This window comes from Limulus polyphemus, unplaced genomic scaffold (genome assembly GCF_000517525.1).
Source record: "Limulus polyphemus unplaced genomic scaffold, Limulus_polyphemus-2.1.2 Scaffold1591, whole genome shotgun sequence".
NCBI lineage: Eukaryota > Metazoa > Arthropoda > Merostomata > Xiphosura > Limulidae > Limulus > Limulus polyphemus.
The window spans coordinates 208,496-220,030 of record NW_013667201.1 but is presented as its reverse complement, the minus strand read 5'-3'; the positions used below and the strand labels follow the sequence as shown (position 1 = coordinate 220,030).

The 11,535-nt window shown below is 32.5% G+C and overlaps 1 protein-coding gene across 2 annotated transcripts in view; it reads left to right on the top strand.

Annotated features, from left to right (window-relative positions):
* Positions 1–761, top strand: part of LOC106464225 (serine palmitoyltransferase 2-like) — an 18,591-nt gene extending 17,830 nt beyond the window's left edge. For both annotated transcript variants that reach the window (XM_013924353.2, XM_022391933.1), the window contains one exon: positions 8–761. The gene's annotated coding sequence lies outside the window, so the exon portion shown is untranslated. The remainder of the gene's footprint in view (positions 1–7) is intronic.
* Positions 762–11,535: the final 10,774 nt, after the last annotated feature.

The following is an 11,535-nucleotide window of genomic DNA, read 5'->3' as shown; positions in this document are numbered from 1 at the left end:
GATGGATATATATATATACAGATATAAAACCTCATTGAAAGATCAAAGAGAGAAATAAAAATATTTTCTTAATATTAAAGAGACCAATTCTCAGGATTTTATGATTTAAAGGTAAGCCATGCTCTGGTCTTGCTACAAACCTTTTAAGAGTGTAAGTTGATAAATTTCATTTGTTTTTGTTCTTATGAAATAATGTTTCTGAAATTTTGAATTATTTTTTATATGACTTTATGTAATGATTATAAAAAGTTCACAAAATAAATCATACATCCCTCTACATTTTTTTCTAATTTCAAACTTTGCTAGGTTAATTTTTATTTTGTCAGAACAGTTATTTTGTCTCCTTCTGTTGTTATTTATGTCTCTTTTGACTGCGTTATTACTTTTGTTCTTTTCGTTGTCATCTTTAACAGTAGATTCAGGTATTGTAATCAGCTAAATATGCCAGTGTGCCTACTTAAACTTTAGAAAGGTTTTTTGTGATACTTTGTTACAAAATGGTTTAATTATAGAAATATAGAAAACTGATCTTCAAATACAAATGAAGAATATGCTCTTGATGAATTTATTGATTTGTTACAGCTAAACATATAACAAATCAAGTGTTTGTGTGTTGATAATAGCTATAAATTAAGAGAATAGTGACAGTTTGTGTGTTTGCTTTTATGAGAGAGAAATTTAAATACAAGTATAATAATCAAGTTTGTATTCTAAGTGGTCCAAGTAGTGAATTATTAATAAACTTGAATATTTTACTTTGAGAGTTGAGTTGGTTTCAACTTATATTTTCACAGTATTATATAAATATTTCTTACCTTCTACTCTTGTCACATTATGGATGATATGTCATTGTTTATCATCAAAACTTAAATTGGTAACCTTATTCAGTATTAATTGCCTGCTAGATTGCATATTGCACAAAAAATCTTATTAAGCCTCATATAACATATCTATTCAACACTTCTTGGTGTATATGCTTGATATATACATTTCCTTTCTTGGTCAAGCCTCATTATAGAACTTCTCTTATGCATTCACTAAGTGTGCACAATATTTCTTCATATCTCATATATGCGTGCCATACATGGAATCTTATAAAATTTATATTTATCATTTCTTGAAGCCTTTGAAAATATCATAAAATGCTGCAAATGCTTCACATCTCTGTTAGCCTTATAAAGTGTGGTTCTGTTTATTTGCTACAACATCATACAAACTATGTATAAAGACTAAAAAACATTGTAATGATATAGAATTTATTCACTCGTTAATAACATTTTGTATTACAAAAATAATTTTGCCCAATGCTCTGTTGAATTTTAGCAAAGATTGATTTGAGATTATCTCTTCTATTAAATTTGTGTGTAATATGAGTAATTTCAATGTTAGGCATGTAACTTAAGGCAAGCCAGTGTAAATTATTTGCATGTAGATATTAATAACATGAAATAAACCAAATCAACATTTTTTTTAATTTGTTAAAATGTATTTAGTTTTTAAAGTTGGTCTATGTACATGAATGTTGCATAATTCTAGTTCCGCATATTATTTGGCGGTATTAGGACAAAAACATCTCGCATATGATACTTAACAACAGCAAAACAAAAGAAAGTTAATGAAGTAAGGAAGTATGGAGTACACCAATGCCATCATAATGTAGATTTGTTAATAATAGAAATTATCAGAAAAGTTGTTTCTAAGCGATGGTTGCTGTAGTAGTATATAGAGGAGCTGTTCTTGAACACTGAGTAGACAGGGCTGTTGTTTTCATGTGAGGTAACTTACTAAATTTTAAATAACAAAAGAAATCGGTAGATGATAAGCAGGTATAAAAAACTTTTTAAGACCTTTCTCTCTCTTTTTTTTTTGTAATAAGAACATCACTTCTTTTACATAACCTAACCAATGTATGTTTTTAAGATGAAGAACATTGAATATGTTGTTTAACATAGAAAGTTAATTATACAAAACTGAGGAAAATCAAGACAATTGTACATAAATACATAATTTATTACAACCAGTAAAAGCGTAATCATGAAGGAGTTGTAACAAATTTCCCTTTCCTCCTTTTTGACATAAACTGCTCCAAGGTGCTTCTATGTTTGTTCCTTTTACAAGTATCCATATAAAATCATTTGTTTTAATGAATAGAAGGTTCTCCACTGTTGTATGTTTCAAACTAAACCTTTGGTCAGCCTTTGGGTAAGGTTGTAACAAACTATACAAAACGTTGCTACAACCAGAGTCAAACATAAACAAAAAGATTTATTAAATATAATGAACTGATACAATAACAAAAGACTTTCAAATAACTAGAATAGAAGTTTTATTACTTACAAAAAATAATAAGTAAACCTGTGCCTGGCTAAGAGGAGGTATAAACGTTAATAAACAATACAACATAAAAACATAAATCTCAATGTGATTAATTTCGATAAATATCGAAGAAATTAGGAAAAAGAACCAATAAAATATAAAACATAATTCACCAAATAATAACACAATGTTTCAAAATTAAACCACTTCTCAATATCGAGCAATAATATTAACCATGTCTCATGAACATATTCGATTTCAAGATCAAGGAAGGCTTTTTTTTATTTAGTGGTTAAACCACGAGGTTACATCTCATGTGATTAGATATCACCATAAATCTACATAATCTTTCACAACATTAATATATGTACGTCACCACTAGGGAACGCTTATGTCAGTTTCACAATACATACATACTCAAAATCAATGTGCTCTAGACAAAAGGTGAGTTAGCAGTCTAATATAACTAAAAATTAATAGTTGAACTAAATGATAGAAGGAATAATAAATGAACAGTAAACGAAACCATAACAAAATAAAAGTAGAATTTGATATCTCGCAATGTGACTAAACCCTGCCTCAATGACACCATCAACATACAAACATTCTTGAATTCCTTCCTTCTGTATAGGAGCTCGTATTTCTAGAAATTCTTAGATTTTACTCCATTCATGCAGTACTTGACCATTCTCTTGAATTCTTTCCATTCTGAACTTTTCTGTTTTACTAAAATTATTCATTTTAGTGTCTCGTAAAAATGCTCTGCAAATAAACTGAAGCACTCAATTTCCCTGGTGGTGTTACTCAAGTTTGTTGGATCCATCCAAAACATACTTTGATAAAGTTCACTTTCAAATTAGGAGAATCTTGAATCAAGACAAACCTGTAAACTTGGACTGACTGTAGATTTCAGTTTGTCTACAGTTTTATCAGCACGGTCTAGATTGTTCATTAGACTACAGTTGACAATGACAATAGTGTATTCCTTGTTTTCTTTTTCTGACACTGCTTTAAGCAAAGTGTTCTTAAGATACCAGGAATTTGGTGTTATTTCCAGTTCAAGTTTGAACTTTTTCAAAATATTTTCACATTGTGTACCTGAAGTTTCTTCCTCAAGTTCCTGTAAAGCATCCTTTGCTTTTTCGACCATAGGCAGTATCTGATAACATAAAATATTGTGTTTTTCAAACTGCATAGACAGAATAGAACATGCATCCAGCACATCTTTGTGCAAGCAAACATTTTGACAGAAAAGTTAAGTCTTTCATCTTTTTTTAAGATTCCATGAAATTTAGCTGATACTACTCTCTCCTTACAACTGGCAAGGGAATTCTCTATTGCTCATGCAAGAATTACCCAGTTACTCAGTAAATTATTTACTCCACATCTTGTGTGTGTGCAACAAATCGTGTATCATGCACTTTGGGAGAATTAAAATGCTGCACATCAAATTTACTGGCAGTTGTCTCAAAGTGCCTTTTGAACTTTCCTAATCGTTTGAATATGTAATTGTCATGAAGTCATTCACATCAGCAAATGATTTAGATACACTATCTTTCAATGCCAGCTAAACTCTATGTGAAATGCAGTAAATGTCTAGAAGCCAAAGGCCATTATCATTTTTCAGTTCTTCTTGCAATCCATTGTAACCTCCAATATTAACAGAGTCTTCATTAGCTGTAACTGAAACTAGCAAGTGTGTATTTCTCTATGCCGGTATTGAAACCTTTCCATCACCTTTGAATACATCATCAGTGCTCCTTTTTAGAATACTTCCATCTGCATCACAAAACTATCAACGTCCTGTAAGGCATACCTGGTATACCTTGCATGACTGTTCGAATGAAAACCAGTTCTTTTTCAGAGCCAGTTTTTCTTGCCTGACTTCCATCATTAAGCACTGTAAAAGCTATGCTGAAAATAAAATCACTGCTACTTTCTCACGAATGGCTTCTGCAATAGCGTTAATAAATTCTTTCGCTCTATTGGTACTATCAAAAGTTGAAATCAGTTGTACCCCATTTATTTTTCGCTTTAACTGGGGTTCTGAATCCCGACTGAGCAGAGGCGTCGCTTGTACTTAAAAGATTCAGGGCTCATAGGGAATTTTCGGCGTTTTCTAAGATGTCCGTTTAAGAAGTAAATACAACTTGTTCACAGAGATTCCATCTGTCGAATGTTGACAACAAAACAGTTTCACTGGCTAAACTGAGGCATGTTTACAATTTAAAGTGACACCAGAACAGAACTATGTCAATCTCCGTTCAATATATGACAGTCCTTCGTGTCATGCACAGAATAAAAGTAGTTCGTCAAATGCAGTGTTCGATCACGATCAGATTTGTTAAAGCTCTTTTTGATGTTCTGAATATTCTAATAATGAATAACTAATTTTGTAATTTAAACTTTTAACACGTTGACTTAATTTCTCCATTGCAAACATTGGATGTCTATATAATATAACAATATTGTTCGAAAATATAGTATTACTGTGCGTGTAACATCGCTAGCCTAGGCCAATTGAAATTAAAATACTGGAGTTGTAGCAGTCAACAGGGTCACATTAAATTATCTGTGAGTTTGTCCTGTAAAACAACAATAGATGATTGCGTGAACAGCGAGTGTCACGAGTCTCCCGCTGGGACAGCGGTAAGTCTACGGATTTAAAATGTTAAAATCAGGGGTTCAATTCCCTCTCGGTGGGCACAGCAGATAGCCCGACGTAGCTTTGCTATAAGAAAAAAAACACACACACACACGAGCGTAATGACACACTTGACAGTCTAATAAGACCCGTAAAACTCATTTTATAGGCGCTTACGAGCGCCACTGCGATGGCGCCCATCAAACTTAAATGCATGAATTATTCATATTTTTTTTTATCTAAATAATAATATTTATTTTAAAAAACATGACTTTGTGCAAAGCTTATGATAGGAAATATATAATTAAATATACCAGCATTCCATTCAAACTGAATACATTTCTTACTTCCTTGTTTAATTTAATTCCATAAACTACCATCCACAGATGTCCCTCATCAAAAATTGATGTTGTTTTTTGCTGTCGTATTTTTCTTCAAGTACACTACCTTAAAACAAACATTAGCCAGCTTAAATAACTTATGGAAAATATTTCTTAGTGTATAATTGTTAATTTCCTGATGTTCTCTATTTAAGCATGTATATGATCTTCTGTTCCTTTTTTTTTTACTGTTTATTACTGATAAATTTTGAATCTGAAGGCTTATAACGATGAAAACCGGGTTTCGATGCCTATAGGAGCACAGCACAGATAGCCCACAGTATAGCTTTGCACTTATCTACAAACAAACATGCTTTTGAATAACACCAAATGCCAGGTCAACCTATACACATGTATCATGTTAGAAAAGAAAGATGTACAGAAATGACTCTCAAGTGACAGAAGTTAGCAGTTCTTGTTACAGAGATTAAGAAAATGGAGGAAAGCACAAAAATCGCCACAATAATTATGATGTTTTAAATCTAATATAAGCATGGTCTAGCTGTTTAAAATTAAATATTTCATGATTAATGTTTTTAAAAGCGTACCATAACAAGAATGTCACCAATTTATTTGGTGATAAAATTGTTTATGACCTAGAACACAGTCACTTCTTAATTAAAGTGACCAGATTTTCTGGAGTCCAAAGTGGGACACCTAACTGATGAATAAAAAAAATGGTTACATTAAAAAATTAAAACTTTTAAAATTAAAAATGCATACCATCTTATTATTATAATTTTCATTAGATATTATTTTCTTTAATAAATCAGAAGTCCGTTTTGAAAACATGCAATAGAAAATAATGACATTTATTTCAAATACGTGCCATATAATTATTACAATTCTTATTTGAAGATGTTTTCTTAAACAACTCAAGATTTTTTGGCAAGTTGCAGTAGAAAAAATAAACATTTATTCTCAAAAAATACATACCATCCTCATACTTTCCATTAAAGGACACCTTTTTTAAACAACTCAGAAGTGTCTTTTGGAACGTTACAGTAGCAAAAAAAAATAGCGTTTATTAATAAAAAGAAAATACACACAATCTAATTATAATATTTTTCATTCGAAGATATTTTCTTTAGCAACACAGGAATGGATTTTAGATAGTTGTAGAATTCCCTACAGGTTTGCTTGTTTTACGAGATAATAAACAAGCTAATTTCATTTTATTACATCCTCAATAAGTATAAGATTATCTATGTATTTGAACGTTAATATATGAAAATCAAGGATTGATACAAAATGATAAAAACCTTTAACCCGAACTATATGGAAATGTAACAAAAAAAAAATTTTTTTTGACACCAAAGCAGGTTTAATTTATTTTAGTTTCAGAAACGCGTATATGGACTGTAAAAAAAGTATACATACAAAATTTAAATGTATGCCAGTACCAGAACCCTCATTGCATTGCTTTCAGTTTTAAACATACAACTTATATGTTCATATGATAGGAATAAGCTTTGTATGTATACAATATACTGTACAGCAATACAGGAGAGTGGCTGATACCACACACAAACTATTTCTCACAACATGGTTGCATTTGTATAATTTTATAGAAAGGGCAAAAACGGCATAGGCTTCGGGACCGAAGGGGGGGTCTGTGGGGGGTGGTACCCCCACGGATCTTAAACTGGGCTCGGAATTCTATTTCCGCGCCCGCAGTTTTAGAGCCAAATCACAGAAACCAAACATTAAAATATATAATTGCATGCATGGAAAAAGCTTGATAAAAGGATTTTATAAGACGACATAAAAAACACTCCTTAACAGTATTCCTACGGCACCTCCGGTTTCAGGTTTGCTCTGATATTTATGAAATGTAACTACTTTTGGTTGTAGTTAAGCACAAAGTTACACAAAGGGCTATCTGTGCTCTGCCCACCACAGGTATCGAAACCCGGTTTCTAACGTTGTAAGTCCGCAGACATACCACTGTGCCACTGGAGGGGGGACGTAAAATGTAACTACAAAACACATGTTCAAACAAATGCTGTATTAAAAGAAACAAAAAACAGCGCACTTAACCCAGTGTTGCGCCTCATAAGGCCCCACCCCCATGACTTAGCGGCAAGTTAGTGGGCTTATAACGCTAAAAATCGGGGTCCAATTCCCACTATGTAGCTTTGTTCATAAAAACAAACAATCAATTAATTGCGCCTTCATACAGATAATAAAAGCATACAGCTTGGTGATTTACAAATTTGTTTGAATTAAAAGATTTCCAAACTAAACGCTGTTTTTCATTATTATTATTGATAGTTCATATTCTCTAAATAACCGAACATCCAAGCCTTTGTTAGAAGTTAAGCATAAAGCTATGCAATGGGCTATCTGTTCTCTGCCCACCACGGATATTGAAACCCTTCTTCTTCTTCTTCTTTTTTTCTAATAATATATTCAAACCATTCCCCTATGAGTAGCCGTAAGTAACATATAAAGAGTAATGAAAAAAAAAAAACGCTTTGGCTAAATGTATTTTGTACAAGTTAGAAAATAACGATATCTATATAAGATATTGTAATTAGTGTAATATATTTCTTATATGCTGTCGTATTTGTACTTCTTCATTGCAGATATGTATTCGTAACAATATGTTAAAAACAGTATCCAATTGTTTCTAATGGAAACACAATTGTTATGATTCTAATGAAATACGTGCTCACAGCTGTAATCTGACAAACTGTAAGTATAAACAGTTTTAAAATGTATTATTCAAAAAGTTATCGTGAATTTTTCACTATAATCAAATGAAATAACATTAATTTAGACTTTATTTGACAAAATATATGTTTATAATCAATTATACTTGTCAAAAGACATACTAGGCTTATTATATTTTTAACACTACGTTTTTAAGGGATTTCTTAAATTATTATTCCAAATTTGTATATGTTCATGGTTGAAAATCATGTATTTCTAATCTGATTACAAAGCCCAGTGAAACTGATAGGCAATCAGTTTATTATTAGTATAGTATTTTCCACTATATGTGTTTTTTTCAGTGAATTTTAATGGCGAAACTTTGGGTGGGTTAGGGGGTCGTGTGATGTTAACGGTTAGAAAATTTATCGTGTAGTTATTTTCATTTTCAACCGTAAATTGTATGTTTTTTTGTGTAGGATGTTTATGTGTTCAAGGAATATTGTTTGCTCATCTTGACAAGTAAAGCCGCAAAAAACGTCATCTACATATCCAAGCCAAAATGCAGGCTTATGTATGAAAATGACTATAGCATGTTGTTTTATGTGATGTAAGAAAATAGTGGCCAAGATAATGGATTTCCCATGACAAGTCCGTTTAACTGAAGGAAGTACGAATCTCTGCGTTGAAAGCAAATAAATGTAGCTAGTTGTAACAGTTCGATTAGGTGTTCCTGTTTTATGTTGATTCTCTTTTTGGGGTCTTGTGAAATACTTTTTACAATAAGTTGATTGCCTTTTGACAAGGGATTTGAAGGAATTGATTTACGACATCAACGGTAGACATTATGACGTTACTGTGTAAACTATGTAAGCGTTGTAGGAATAGTTTATAACTGGATGCTCATTTTGGAAACATTGTGTCCGGCAATTATAACAAATAATGTGCAAGAATATTACAGAAAAATGGACCTCTGATATTTTTGGAAACCTGAAAAACTATAAAAGTTATCGCAGAAGGCGATCATACAGATCGTAACATAATTTAGACAAATTTACGACATTTTTTTGTCAGAACAAAATACACATACCGAAACATTTGATAGCTTGTATTTGGTTTATTCATCAACTTCAACAATCTAAAGATCATATTTTGCCAGCATGTTCTTTTATATGTTCTTCTATAAATGGTCGACTATACTAGACAAAAATGTCGAAACAAAATGTGAGAAAGGAAAATTACTGGGGGGGGGGAGTGTTATTACTACATTGAAACATTTAGCTAAGCATGAACTACCATTTAGGGCTGAAAACGAAATTTTACACTCGGAAGAAAAGGAAAATTATTTGAGATGCTTAGAATAATCTAGTAAACTTGACTAATGTTTAGTAAAACATCTTGTGAAATATGCACGGGAACGGCCATGTCAGTCATTTCTCAACAATATGCGATGAATTTATTGTTTTCTTGAGTGAGAGATTGAAATCTTACTTTATAAATGAAAGTTGGCGAAATATTTCACGGTTATTGTAAATTGTACACTGGATATTGCACGTATAGATCAACTAACACTTCTGAAATATATATATACTTCCTAATGGAGATATTGTTGAAAGAGTTTTTGCATCTATTCCATTTTTTTCTCATGCTGGTGAAAAGTTGGAGTCAATAGTGATGTGGAAATTAGAATCATTAGGTCTTGACATAAAATACTGTACAGGCAGAGTTATGATAATGCCTCTAATATGTTAGGCCCGTACCAAAGGCTTCAATCCAGAATAAACAATTACAGTCCTAGTGCAGACTATGTACCTGTTTTGCTATAGTTCCTTGATTGGAATATAGAATTACTCAAGCAGGCTTCTAGCTCTAACTCTCCCTAGGAACAAATTGGTTTAAATATAGATTGTGCGCTTTCTTGTTTGGTTCTCTTGCAGGAATAACAACTTGTTATTACTTAGTAAGCCGAGTTATTCTTATCGGTCAATCAGGTAGTAGTACTCTTTACGGACCTCTGACTAACTGATCTAACAGTCATCAATCACTGTTTTCTTGTTTCAGTACTCGAGAGTTTATTGCCATGTTTAAAGAAGTGTTGGGACCTGAGAGAACAGATTTTGAGGAATTTTCATCAGATTTTACATAGATTTAGAGTATATATATTTACCAGACTTTAAGCAGAACTTGCCTTACAATTTTATGAGAAATCTATCTTGATGTTTGCCAGTTTTGCATATGGTTTACTGTTACTAAATTTCCACGAATTACTTTTAAAAGAAATTTCAGCTATATTAGTGAGAACCTTTTTTAAAGTTTCCATCTTCCTCCGTGACAACAACTTCAATGCATTATTTTTTGTATTGTTTTACTTTTTGAGAACATTGCAAGTTCTCAGTTAACTTCTACTTTTATTAGTATGGGCAAGTGGGTATGCCCATAAATTTGGTGTATTGAATAAGAGTATATGTTTGCCAGTGAGCGGACAGTCAAATATGTTTTTGTATTAGAGTTGGCTTTATAGATTCACGTTAACTTGGGAACACTCTCTATTATGGTAAGACTCATTTGTATGCTAGTCTTGGTTACAGGGTGGAAGAAAATGTGTTTGAAGGGGTTTTTGGTTTAATAAAGTCTTCAACGCTTTGGTTAGCCACACTTTTATTTACACCTACATGATCACTTAACCTTTTATAATTCGATATCATCTTGAATTATATAATAAGATATTGTTGTTTGTACTTTAAACTGTGTTGACTTTCATTAAACATTTGTATTCTACACGAAATCTGCGACCTGTCTCATTCTTTGTGGCCCATCCGTCAAAAAATAACACCAACATACATACAAGATCCTCGAGCCTCTTATTATTTTCAAGCCTAACTCCTCTACTCTGTGGGCAATTCTAGAGATACCTACAATGGGCTGTATTAGAAAAATGCTACCAAAACGCATAACATTTACTGGTAAAAAAAATTAACAGCAACAAGATGGTCGGCTCACAATGGTGCTATTAGAGCTCTTAAAATTGGGTTCAACGTGATAAAGCTTTTAAAAGATAAAAAAAGGTTGCTCAAGTAAAAACTGCAGAGTTAGCAAAATGAACTCGTTGGAATTTGTACTACTCGCCGTTATTTTGGGATTATATTTTAAACGTCTACTCTAAAAGTTGCTGCTGACCTATATAGTAGCCTAGAAGAACTTGTATTTGTCTGTAGTTAAGCAAAAAGCTGCACAATGGCTATCTGTGCTCTGCCAACCACGGGGTTGTAAGTCCGCAGACATGCCGCTGAGCCACTGGAAAGCAAGAATTTATAAGGCACATTAGGGCAAATTTTGATGAATTTGAAGAAGAAACCATTAAGTTGGCCGGGCATGGCCAGGTGGTTAGGGAGCTCGACTCGCAATCTGCGGGTAGCGGGTTCGAATCCCCGTCACACCAAACATGCTCGCCCTTTCAGCCGTGGGGGCGTTATAATGTGACGGTCAATCCCACTATTCGTTGGTAAAAGAGTAGCCCAAGAGTTGGCGGTGGGTGGTGAT